This window comes from Gorilla gorilla, chromosome 7 (assembly GCF_029281585.2).
Source record: "Gorilla gorilla gorilla isolate KB3781 chromosome 7, NHGRI_mGorGor1-v2.1_pri, whole genome shotgun sequence".
NCBI lineage: Eukaryota > Metazoa > Chordata > Mammalia > Primates > Hominidae > Gorilla > Gorilla gorilla.
Window position 1 is genome coordinate 111201361 of NC_073231.2, and position 14253 is coordinate 111215613.

Consider the following 14253-nt stretch of genomic DNA (forward strand, 5'->3'; position numbering starts at 1 on the left):
GACAAGCATAGGAACATAGGGCAGGTAGCAGGGACATGATGTGGGAAACCACTCAGAGTGATAACAAGTTAACATCTGGATCAGAGTCCAAGATAACTCCTGGACTTGTCAATATTCTTTGTAGGGTAGCTCCAGTTTATGGGAGTAAAGACAACATTTTTTTTTTGGGTTCAGAACCTCTAACTTCCATAGGTAAAATGAGGGATCTGTCCAAGACTACTCTGCAAGGACTGTCTGCCCAAACCAAAGCTGTCAAATCCTAACTTGCTTTTGATTAAGTACTCTGATAATTAAGTATTCATGCTATCTTTGTTTGTATTTGGGGGCAAGGATTTTGGAGATAATAATTTGTGACTATTATTTGATATTTGTCCAATGGACCTAAATTTTTTTTCCCAGTCCATGGCAGCCTGGATAGGAAAAAAACAAAAACAAAAACAAAAACAAAACACTTTTTTAGCTCTGAAGCCCAAATCTGAATTTTAGGATGTACCACACTTGAGAAAGGAAAATTATCTTCTAGAAAGGAATCTAACAGGGTCCTTCATTGATGGAAAAAGCCCTAAGACTACCAACTACTTCTATAAGGTAGGAGAGAAAAGGAAAGAGAATCAGGGACAGAAAACAGTTGCCTGGAGCCTCTATCTGCAGGAAAGCTGTTCCTTAGGAAGGGAAAAGATAGGCAAAGGGAGAAAAGGAGAGGGAAGTGGGACCACAGCAGGTGAAGACTCTGGTCTCTTACTAGTGCAGTAGCAGAGAAGGAAGAGAGAATCACACCTTTCTGTATGACCTTTGTACGCTCAGTGTTCCAACTGCTGGTAACTCTGGCAGAATTGGTGTCCTGGAATATAACCAAGCAGATTAGAACTCCCTTCACCAGTTGAGTAGTGAAGATAGGAGTCTGTAAAGAGGCAGATGAGGCCTTGGTATGCAGATTAGATGTTGTGGGCTTAACTATTTTCTTATATCATTTATCAGTGTCTTTAATGTAGACAAAAGTACAAACTGAAAGAAAATTGGCTTATAATCATAGCTGAGATAAACTTTTTGAGGTCAACGAACATGTTCCTCTGTGGATTCTACTTGTCCAAGGGTTTGCTGTGGTTTATCTGTTCTTTATTCTGCAACATTTCCCTGTAAATACAAGATCATTCCAACATGAATAATAATAACAAAGAACTTTATCATCATCTATCACAAAATCCTCTCTTAACCCCATATACCACCCCACTTCTCTATGCCCTATTTAGAGCAAAATGTCTTGAAATTGTTGTCTCTAGTCTTGTTTCTATTCTTTCATTTCCTCTTCTCTCTTCAACTCCATCCCATTCTGGAAAAAGCCCTGAGATTCCTCAGCACTCCCCTAACAGAGCTGTTACTTTTACTAGTGGCCTCCATTTAGACAAATCCAATCTTCACCTCTCTTAACTCCTAGCATCATTCAGCAAAGTTGACTACTCCCTCCTTCTTGAAGCACTTTCTTCTCTTGAGTTTGGTGACATCACACTCTCTTAGTTTTCTTCCCATTTGAATGGCTACTTCTCAGTTTTCTGGATTAATTTCTCCTCTGCTCAATATCTAGACATTGAAGTTCTTCAAGACTCTCTCCTGGACCTTCCTCTCTTGTCAGGCTGTACTCTTTCTCCAGGTGATGAATTTTGATCCTATAGCTGTAAATACCATCTGTCTCTGAAAGGCTTTAAAATCTTTATTTCCAGACTTGAATTCTCCCTGGACCTTCAGACTCATATTTCCAACTGCCTACACTCTTCACATGGATCTCTAACAAGCATCTGAAATTTAATGTGTCCCAAGAACAACTCTTGGTCATGTGTCTCACAAATCTGTTCCTCTTCAATTGTTTCATCTCAGCCAATTTCATCAACATACATCCAGTTTGTCTAAGTAAAAAAGCTGGGAGTTAGCATTTATTCTGGTTTTTGCATCTTCTCATATCCAATCTATTATAAGTCCTATCTCTAAAAATATCTTCTGAATTCATCTATTTCTGTCCAGTTTTAGTTCAGATCATCATCTTCTCTTGCCCAGATTATTGCTGCCTAATGTGGTCTCTCTGAAATTCCCTCTTACTCCTTAGAATCCATCCTGTGTATAGCAGATAAAGTAATCTTTTAAAATAATGATACCATGCCACTCACTAGCTTAAAACTTTTCAATTGCTTCCCAATGCAATTAGAATATAATCTGTATTCCTTGTCCTGGCTGTGAAACCTCCTGCTCAGCTCTCTGTCCTCATCTTGTACCATGGTCCTCTCATCTCTGTGCTCTAACCATGTGGCTCTTTCTCAGACATGCCATGTTTATTCCCACTGTTCCCATTGTAGGGATGTTTGCCCTGTCTTGAATGCTCTTCCCCTGGGATTATTGTATGGTCATTCCTTGTCATGTAAGTCCCATCTGACATGTCATCCTTTCAAGGAGGGCTTCCCTGACTTACCAGATGACGTAAACACCTCATCATAGTAGCCTGTTGCCCGATGTTGGTAATCTTCATAGTGCTTACAACATTATAGTTTATTACCATATTTTGCTTAGTTTGTTTATGCAGTTTATTTATCTATTTATTCACTGGTTGTTTTATTTTCTTTGCTTACTATCACCTCCCTCTAGAATGTAAACCCAAGGAAATAGAGAACTTAGTTCTAAAAGAGGCCTACAAGAGTACCTGTTATATAGTAGTACTCTAGAAACATTTGTTGAATAGAAAAATGAATGACTGGGCTGGGTGTGGTGGTTCATGCCTGTAATCCCAGCACTTTGGGAGGCCGAGGTGGAAGGATCACTTGAGGCCAGGAGTTTGCGACCAGCCTGGCCAACATAGCAAAACCCCGTTTCTCCTAAAAATACAAAAAAAAAAAAAAAAAGCCAGATGTAGTGGTGCACATCTGTAATCCCAGCTACTCGAGAGGCTGAGGCATGAGGATCGCTTGAACCCAGAAGGTGGAGGTTGCAGTGAGCCGAGATTGCACCACTGCACACCAGCCTGAGTGACAGATCAATACTCTGTCTCAAAAGAAAAATAAAGAAAAATGAATGACTGAATGAATAGATATTTGGATACCTTTTACAGAAATTTTTTAGGCGCACTTCAGACTATATCTACTTCCCTCTTAACAACAATTTGATTTCTTTGAAGTTTGAACACCTTGAAGAGTATTCTATTTCCCTTTCTTTGGATGAGTGTATAAAAAGTGTGCTTCCCAGTTTCAGTTATGGGAAACTAGGGAAGGATGACTGCTGTGATGGATATGAAAAGAAGAGGATTCAAATCATTGCCTCAATGCATACTATATGTCACTATGATTTTTTAATTAAAAAAGTATTGCTATCAACTGGGATATTGGATGATATAGCCAAATGAAATTAAGAAAATTAAATGGAAAGAGCCCTACCTTTAGAGTTGGAAGGTGAGCTGCAGAAGACTAAGTCAAACAAAAACTTTATGGTAATGAATGTGAAGAAGAACTGGGGGTGAACTAAGAATTAGGGAGGCGGGGTCCCCAGGGAACACAGTAGATATCCCTCAGTTTCTATCTGTAATCCTAGATTTTAATCCATAGTTAAGACACATTTTTTTCTTATGAAAACTTAACGATATTTCCAACCCGGAGCCATCACTCCCTTGTCTGAACTCTCAGAAGGTTTTGCCCCTATATGTAATGATAACTGCTTTCTTTTAATATTTGTGTACATGCCTTAATCTCTCCTCCTAGGCTGCAAACTCCTTAAGATGAAGCACTGTGTTTTGTTTTATTTTAATTGCTCTGTTCCACATAATTTTCTACAAATAGTTGGAGGACACTCGGTAAATATTTATTTTGTGACTGAATGAATAAATAGCAGACAAGGCTAGATTATGTGAGTATATGTATATTTCTTTTAATAATGAAACTACAAGAGCATCCTCATTATAGAAACAAAAACTGTTGGGGAGGTTTTATTTGATATACCGTGTATGTTTTTAGGTTTAGAGAGAATGGTAGTCTCTCTAAATCTAACAAATGAGATAAAGAAGAAGAAAATAAGATATTTCTGATATTTGCCACTACTCTAGTTGGTTTAAAATTAAGACAGTTTTAAGAAATTTAAGACATTTAATTAATCAAGGATAGGTAGGTATGTAGATAGATAGGTCAGTCGATCAATAGATAGATGATAGGCAGATGGAGTATATCTAGGACCTAAAATTGACATAGATGGTTAGATAGGTAGGTAAATAGGTAGAGATATAGGTAGATACATAGGTAGATAATTAACATCTAGGACGTATTTAGATAATTATACTGTTTTCCTGTGAAAATAACAATATGTACTACTTTTGTTTGTGGTTTTAAAATTGAATTTAAATGTTAAAATTTCAAAAAAATTGTTCTTATTGATTTTTTTAAATAACTTGTTAATTTCTACATTTGGCACAGTTTTTATTTAGTGGCCTAATTTAATTGCTGTGTATTATTACAGTGTGATTTACAAAACTTTATCTTATAACTTTATATCTGCATATGAACATCAAGTTTTAAAACAAATCAAATTCCCACTGATAGCATAAACAATTAAAAAAAACTTCATCAATAATTGGAATGCAATTAGAATTTTTATCCTCTTGAGTTTATGTGAGATGCTTGTGGACTTGAGAGGAAATATTTACAACTCATCAGTGAACCAGCAAACCAGTGGCCAAAATTTAATTAAAAGTTTACGTTGGTCTGGGCACGGTGGCTCACGCCTGTAATCCCAGCACTTTGGGAGGCCAGGGTGGGCGGATCACCAGAGGTCTGGAGTTTGAGACCAGACTGACCAACATGGTGAAACCCCATGTCTACGAAAAACACAAAATTAACCAGGCGGGGTGGCGGATACCTGTAATCCCAGCTACTTGGGAGGCTGAGGCAAGAGAATCGCTTGAACCCGGGAGGTGAAGGTTGTGGTGAGCCGAGATCACGCCACTGCACTCCAGCCTGGGCGACAAAGCAAGACTCCGTCTCAAAAAAAAAAAAAAAAAAAAAAAAAAAGAGTGAAACTCTGTCTCAAAAAAAAAAAAAAAAAAAAAAGTTTACATTGACTATAAGAACCAAAACTGGCCATGAACACATGGTATAGACCAATATTATTTTTCTTTTTTGACTACTCAGTAGAGTGATGTAATTTTATTTCACAATGTAAAATGAGGAATGAGAAAACTATAGTCCTATCATAGGGCAGAAAATACACTGAGGATGGGGTCTTGATCTTATTCATTATTATAGTCCTAAGTCCTGAGAGTGCCTGCGCATATAGGAAATACTCATGACAAAATGCTCCGTTATATAGAAATTCAGATGTGATGTGAATGTAGGCTCACTCTCATCTTTCACCTAGTTCCTATTTCGTTAGCTTTCTAACAGTGATATTGAATTTTGATACAGATTTTGACAAAGACTTTCTGTAGTTGAAAGTGGAGAGTTATTTGTAGCAGGAAGAAGTGAGTTAGTTGAAATACTTATAGAAATATTTGCTATATTTCTAACACACAGTAATGCCAAAAATATATAAGATGCTGATTATAGTCTACAATATAAGTAAAGTGGAGTTGAGTTCCTGTTTGTGACTCTATTTTACTCTGTAGGAATGATGACCCCAGCCACTTTATGCTCATTTTTTATATGTTAAGAAAGAAAGAGAAAGGCAGGTGCTGATATTTGGGGCTGGCCTGGTGGGCTGTGGTGTTCTTCTCTTGAACACTGAATTTCACTCACGATCAACATTACATAAGGACCCTATGTGATCATAATGGGCTAGACAAAAATGATACTACTACATATGCACACCCGAACTCAGCCAAAGACATAAACATTTTGCAGACCAGAAAATTAACAGATATTTTCTATCGGTATATATATATATTTATATATAATATATAAATATATATTATATATTTATATATAATATATAAATATATATTATATATTTATATATAATATATATAAATATATATTATATATTATATATAATATATATATAATATATTATATATATATAATATATATAATATATATAATATATATATATTATATATAAATATATATTATATATATAATATATAATATATATTATATATAAAATATATTATATATATAATATATAATATATAATATATATATTATATATAATATATATAAAATATATTATATATTTATAAATATGTAATATATAAATATATTATATATAATATATAATATATAAAATATATATTAAATATAAAATATATAATATATTATATATTAAATATAAAATATATAATATATTATATTAAATATAAAATATATATAATATATTATATATTAAATATAATATATATAATATATTATATATTAAATATAATATATATAATATATTATATATTAAATATAATATATATAATATATTATATATTAAATATAATATATATAATATATTATATATTAAATATATATATTTATATATATTATATATTAAATATATATATTTATATATATTATATATAAATATAATATATATAAATATAATATATATAAATATATATATTTATATATATTATATATAAATATATAATATTTATATATATAAATAATATATATATAAATAAATAATATATATATAAATATATAATATATATAAATATATAATATATAAATATATATTATATATAAATATATATAATATATAAATATATAATATATATATTACATATAAATATATATAATATATAAATATATAATATATAAATATATATAATCTATATAAATATATATAATCTATATAAATATATCTAATATATAAATATATATTATATATCTAATATATAAATATATATATTATATATAATATATATAAATATATATATTATATATATTATAATATATATTATTATACTTTAAGTTCTGGGATACATGTGGAGAACTTACAGGTTTGTTACATAGGTATACACATGCCGTGGTGGTTTGCTGCACCTATCAACCCATCATCTACATTAGCTATTTCTCTTAATGCTATCCCTCCCCTTGCCCCCCACCCCTCGACAGGCCCTAGTGTGTGATATTCCCCTCCCTATGTCCATGTGTTTTCATTGTTCAACTCCCACTTATGAGTGAGAACATGCAGTGTTTGGTTTTCTGTTCCTGTGTTAGTTTGCTGAGAATGATGGTTTCTAGCTTCATCCTTGTCCCTGGATGAAGGTTCATATCCTTCATGAAAGGACATGAACTCAACCTTTTTTCTGGCTGCATAGTATTCCATGGTGTATATGTGCCACATTTTCTTTTTCCAGTTTTTTTGATCAGCAATCACAGCTTTAACATCACTTCATTCTTCTTGATTGATAGTTAATAATTTTTAAGATACCCAATCAGAGAATTTGAGTAAGATACCCAAACTAGAGAACTCTTTGTTTTGACAACATCCAATCCAGAGCAAAGTCCTGCTTTTGTGAGCTCTCCCCCAAAACACCTAACACAAGTTCAAATCATATAAGTTATGGCAGACACATTCTTACTGAGATTCCCCACAGTTCCCTTATTGCAGTGGGTCAGGAAACACATTTGTCGAATAACAGATCTGATCCAGGTGGTTTTTGACTGAAGGTCTTTAATAATATTCATAGCTTAAAGACTATCAAGTGTGCTAAAATGTAAATGTTTTTGCATATATATATGAATATTTTCCCCAAAGATAGCCTCTGGAAAGCAGCAAAAGTTTGAGCTAGAGAACAACTGAAGCTTCAAGTGTTTATGTAATTGTGGTTTTTTTGATCCGCCAATATTACCATTATATGGTACATTTTCATAGACTACTTTTGAAAGACTACACTGTCAACATGATATAGCCTATAAGTTGAAGTTGTAAACATTATTTCTATGGATTGGTAGACTTTCTGTTAAGTGGTTTGCCATAAATTCAAACATATCAATCTGAAGGACTAATAAACCACCACTGAAAGGCTTGCTAAAAACAATATATTCAAGATTCAAAATTTATTTGTCCAAAACACCTGCTCCTGACCTCCCACAAGATAAGCTATTTAGAGATGGTTGAAATTTTTATAATGTTATACTTTGGATGAATACAGGCTTAATGATTCATCTGTTATTCTTCCAATTTGAATAGTTGACAAATTATACTTGTATTATTTCTATCTGGTCAATAGTATGATTTCCTGACACCATCCTTCTGTGTATGCAATGCACTCTAGAGAGTATTTAAGCTTTTTTTTTAAAATCATAAGTTATTCATTAGATAACCTTACAGGCAATTAAATAATGCTTGGGTTAAAATTGCAAAACATAGTTAATCCTGTATGTCTAATATGATGTTTTACTGTATTTTCAATATAGATTATTAGGAAATATTAAACTATAGAAGTTTTTTTATTAAACACTTTTGTCAATATTATTTTCTTATTCCATGTTAAAAGTTTACCTTCATTGAGAAGAATATTAAAAATAAAATAGAAAATGTTATTTTACCCTTTACAACACAGTGGTATAAGAGTTTGCATATATACATACCAGACTTCAAAATGTGAAATGGAAATGAAGACATTCTAGAGAAGTTTTCTAGAATGGGGGAAGAAAGTCTAGCTTCTACATTTGGGGAATGGCTTAAAATATTTGTGATTTTATGATGGAAAGACTAAGTATAGAGGAAAGTTAGACATGACTTACTTGGCAAAGCTTAGTACTTTGGAAATGGGTAGTTCCCCTAAAACCTGACAAAGGAATATTGGAATTTAGAAATAATTATGGTACTTCAAAGAGTATAAAGGAAGTATTAATGGATAATATTTGCACCTCATCTTTGAAGCTTTGGTGACGATGATGATGAGTGGAATATTAAAGGTGTAGAATATAGTAAATGATCTTTGGAAATCTAATATCTAGTTATGGAGATTATGCTGAAACATAATCATATAATTAAGTAGAAATATATATTTAAATGAATAGGTATTTGATGGAAAGGGAAATAGGTGGTTAGGAAGAAAGGAATAAGGGTAGGCTAGAATAGTCAGGAAAAATATCATGCCTGGGGTTGGGCTTTGCCTGAGCTTTAAAGAAAAGACAGGATTGTAAGAGTTGAAGAAAATGCGAAGGACATTTAGGCTGTATGGTCATCAATATATGCTGCTCCTCATCATCAAAGTTAATAAACATATTAACATATGTTTCCCCAGGATATTTCACTAAGTACTGTTGGGGATAGAGTAAGCACCTATCCATGAGGCATTTACAGATTGACTGGATGCTTGTTGAATTTACTTAGCAGACCTTTCTAAAGGGCTTCTAGTCATAGAAAGCATACAGAGTTACAGTCAAAAATTGGTCAGCATGACTGTCCAGCAGCAGAATTCTTGGTCCAATGACAAATAAATCTTATGTGGTGTATTATTTTGTTCTTATGTTTTAATATATTTATGTAAAAAAGAATGTGATTTCAAATTACCCTCTCAGTCCTACTTTTCTCATATCTGAAATAAAGGTGTAAAAGAACTGGATCTTTGAAGGCCCATGTAGACTTGTAATTGCATAGTTCTTTGTCCTGAGTTTATCAGCATACAACATATAACATGAAAGATTTACCTAATACATCTTAGTCTTAGTGGTCCAGAGTATATGAAAATAGAGTGTTGTTCATATATATATTGTTGCATGCTATTTTAGCCTTGCTTACAGCTTAAAAAATAGTTTGAATTGACAATTGGAATAGACCACTTGGAGCTCCTGCTGGATCAGCCAGCACCAAGTTGTGCCCACTATTCAGAATTTTGAAAAAACAAAGTATCACTATATTATCTCATTTTTAAAAATCTGCATAATGCTTATATTGCTCTTTTCTTCAGTCTTTCCATTTTTCTGTCTTCTTTCAAATCTGCCTAGGTATTAATATAAAGAGAAGAAAGCTTCAAATATGGATCTCATCACACTAGACAACTACAGAATTCCATTAACTGAAGTATGCTTAGGAAATATGCTATAATTAATTTTATGTGGTAGGATATGTTGGAGAATATTAGACCAGTGTTAGCTCACTCACTGTAGACACAATCCCGTGGACACCTTGACTCCTCCATTCCCCATTCTGCCAGCCCTCCACATTCATTGTCTTAGGGATGGAATCGCACATCAGAAACACTGAGAGAGAAAAGATGCCAATTCTTGTCTTTCGAGTTGCACAAGCCAAGACCACAGCATAGATGAGTTTATGAAGATATGATGACCCACGCAAAGCTCCCCTCAACTTCACCACTGAGATAAAAGTAAGAATTCTCCTGATGGAAGAGAAGTGATGATTGCATAAATGACAATCTCTAAAAAGAGTGTGAGTCACCCTTTCTTCCCCTCAGTTAATCCTAGGAGGTGGATTATCCATAGAGTTCCCCAGTAGGCTCATTAATAGGATACCAAATGGGAACTGTGTTTTTTCTCTGAGGTGGGGCCAGGGAAATCAGACCACAGAGACAGATGGGCCTAAGGCAGACTCATTGCCTTTCCTGATCCCATCACATTGTGAGAGAAGCAAACTGATCTCCATGTACCCTAGGGTGTGCAATAGTTGGGAATAAACATTAACCCGTTTGGAGCAAGAGCTTTGACAAGAAGAAAGAGGAAATTCAAAGGAATGCTAAGGGGGACTGATGACACTAAGGACCAGATGCCTTCTCACCAAGCTCCTCCAAGTCCTTCCCATTGTCAGCCACTAAATATGCTCTCTGGAACTTAGACAAAACCCTGAATTGATGAAGTTTCTGTCACCTGGGAAATAGGTTCTTGAAAAATAAATTTAGATATTCAGTAATCCATATAACAGCAAAAATGAATACAGTGCTCACTGTGTCCCAAACACTACCCTAAGCACTTTATGTGTAGTGACTAATAAAAGTCTCACACAGTCATATGAGAGAGTTATTGTCATTATTGTCTCTGTTTTATCGATGATTAAACTGAGACCTAGAGAGGTCTTGCCCAATGTTTCACAGCTCAGAAGTTACAAAGCCAGGATTCAAATCTAGGCAGTCTGTAACAGACTATACGAGACCACTTCTCAAAGAGGTTTAAAATAATAAAACAACACCTCTGGCACAACTGAGTCTGTGGCCCATGTTTTACATGCGTCATGCATATTTTGGAGGAATCTTAAGCAAAGTCATCTTTGACATTCGTTTCTGCATGGACTCTGGGCAGGTTGTGGAGGATGCTGCTTATTATATAATACAGAGTGCTTTCTGGAAGACCATGGACGTTATTTCTCTCTATTCTTAGTAGTAGAAATATTTGGGCTTCTCTTGAGCAACTACTTTATTTGTATTTTGTAGAAAAATCAACTATTTCATCTCATTTCTCTGTTTTCATTCGCTGGTATGTAGCTTAGAGACAAACGTCAAGCTAGCTATTGGCAAGTCACTAGAAATTCATGGCCTGTGTTGTGTGTGCTGACTGTACTGCTCTATCCCAACTTTCCCTTTGCTTTGCTTCTTACCTATTTTAATTTACTTTATCTGTCAGTAATGTACGTATCTTAGTGAAACACCTTAAATCCTTTCTGAGAAAGGCAGGTTGTAAATACATGCAAATATTATTTTTCTTTGCTTCCAAACTACATCACTCTTAGATCTCTCTTGGTCAGCAGAAGGACCCCAGCGATTATAGCAGTAACGTCATTCCTTCATTGGCACATTTTATCCATAGAGGACAGAGAGGATAAGCTGTGAAGGACACAGTGTGCTTCCTATTCCCTCCTCTCTATTCTTGAGCTGAAGGTGCAGGGGTGAAAAGAAATGTTGGCACATAGGGAAGAATGGTGTAGTGGCTACGTATATGGGTTCTGAGGTCAGAACTGGCTCATATTCCAGTTCTGCAGCCCACCTCCATGTGACCTTGAGCAAGTTACTTATCTGTGCCTCAGTTCCCTCATCTATAACACAGAGCTGAAACAGTTACCCCCATTCATGTAGTTATTGTGAATATTAAATAAATTAATGTAAGTAAACATTTACTGTTTTTCAATAGGTGCTCAGTAAAATGGCCAGTAAGTAGGGGCAGGAGGGCTAGAGAATTAGAAAAAGTCTTTTGAACTGTAGTAAAACAAACAGAATATTCTTGATATACCTCATGAAGAGCCCAACCGAAAGTAGGGTATTTTTTAAAGGTAGAGATTGTTTTTGCTATACTTAATATGTGCCATTTTGTTTTATTCTTCCTGAAGCTAAAGCATACATTTTAAATTTTTTTACATATTCTTTTAAGCATCAGAATTATAAGGCAAGAAAGGATCTATGTTCATGAGCACTGGCCACACTAGTAATCCTGTGTCCGGAATTCGTGGGTTCTTGGTCTCACTGACTTCAAGAATGAAGCCGTGGACCCTCGTGGTGAGTGTTATAGCTCTTAAGGTGGCGTGTCTGGAGTTTGTTCCTTCTGATGTTCGGATGTGTTTAGCCTTCTGGTGGGCTCCTGGTCTCACTGGCTCAGGAGTGAAGCTGCAGACCTTTGTGGTGAGTGTTACAGCTCATAAAGACAGTGTGGACCCAAAAAGTGAGCAGCAGCAAGATTTATTGCACAGAGCGAAAGAACAAAGCTTCCACAGTGTGGAAGGGGACCCCAGCGGGTTGCCACTGCTGGCTGGGGCAGCCTGCTTTTAGTCTCTTATCTGGCCCCAGCCACATCCTGCTGATTGGTCCACTTTACAGAGAGCTGATTGGTCCGTTTTGACAGGGTGCTGATTGGTGTGTTTACAATCCCTGAGCTAGAACAAGGGGAAGGTGGAGAACTTTTGTTCTCCACGTCCCCACTAGATTAGCTAAATACAGAGTGTGGACACAAAAGTTCTCCACGTCCCCACCAGAGTAGCTAGATACAGAGTGTTGATTGGTGCATTCACAAGCCCTGAGCTAGACACAGGGTGCTGATTGGTGTATTTCCAAACCTTGAGCTTGATACAGAGTGCCGATTGGTGTATTTACAATCCCTTAGCTAGACATAGATGTTCTCCGAGTACCCCCCAGAGTAGCTAGACACAGAGTGTGGATTGGTGCATTCACAAACCCTGAGCTAGACACAGGGTGCTGACTGGTGTGTTTACAAACCTTGAGCTAGATACAGAGTGCCAATTGCTGTATTTACAATCCCTTAGCTAGACATAAAGTTTCTCCAAGGCCCCACCAGACTCAGGAGCCCAGCTGGCTTCACCCAGTGGATCCCGCACTGGGGCGCAGGTGGAGCTGCCTGCCAGTCCCGTGCTGTGTGCCCGCACTCCTCAGCCCTTGGGTGGTCGATGGGACTGGGCGCCCTAGAGCAGGTGGCAGCGCTGGTTGGGGAGGCTCCGGCTGCAAAGGAGCCCACAGCGTGGGGGAGGCTCAGGCATGGCGGGCTGCAGGTCCCAAGCCCTGCCCCGCCGGGAGGCAGCTAAGGCCCGGCGAGAAGTCCAGCACAGCAGCTGCTGGCCCAGGTGCTAAGCCCCTCACTGCCTAGGGCGGGCGGGGTCGGCTGGCTGGCCGCTCTGAGTGCAGGGCCCGCGGAGCCCACGCCCACCCGGAACTGGCGCTGACCCGCAAGCGCTGTGCGCAGCCGCGGTTCCTGCCCGCGCCTCTACTTTCAGACCTCCGCGCAACCTGAGGGAGCCGGCTCCGGGCCTCGGCCAGCCCAGGAAGGGGCTCCACCGTGCAGCGGCGGGCTGAAGGGCTCCTCAAGTGCCGCCAAAGTGGGAGCCCAGGCAGAGGAGGACTCCAGAACCAGCAAGGGCTGCGAGCGCTGCCAGCACGCTGTCACCTCTCAATCCCACTCAAACTGTGTTTACAGAGCATCAGAGAAAAAAAGACGACCTGTATTCGCCCTGGAAAAACTAATGTAAGAAATTATTTTCTCTTTCAAGAATTTTTTCTGATGCAATAAGAAATTCCCATAAAATGCTTAAGATTTTACTTCCAGTCTTAGAAATATGTGAACCTATAAATATATTTGAGAGCACCAAATTAATTCAAGACATCTTTCAAGAAACTATTGAACTGATAAAAGATATGATATGTGATGAATACTCCTGCCCTCAAGGTGGCTAAAAGCTGGTAAAGACAGACATATAACTGAATATTGCATGCCAAAATATGCAAACACATGTGCATATGAATGTGCACACACACACAACTGCAGTACTGTGAAATCAGTGGCAACATAGAGATTTTCATGGGGGAACAACTCATACCATTAGTGACAGTAAAAAAGGAAAGAG

At 36.4% G+C, this 14253-nt stretch overlaps 1 protein-coding gene across 5 annotated transcripts in view; it reads left to right on the plus strand.

The window, feature by feature from the left end:
- Window positions 1-14253, plus strand: part of ZFPM2 (zinc finger protein, FOG family member 2) — a 486324-nt gene that overhangs the window by 53045 nt on the left and 419026 nt on the right. The gene's annotated exons all lie outside the window — the stretch shown is intronic.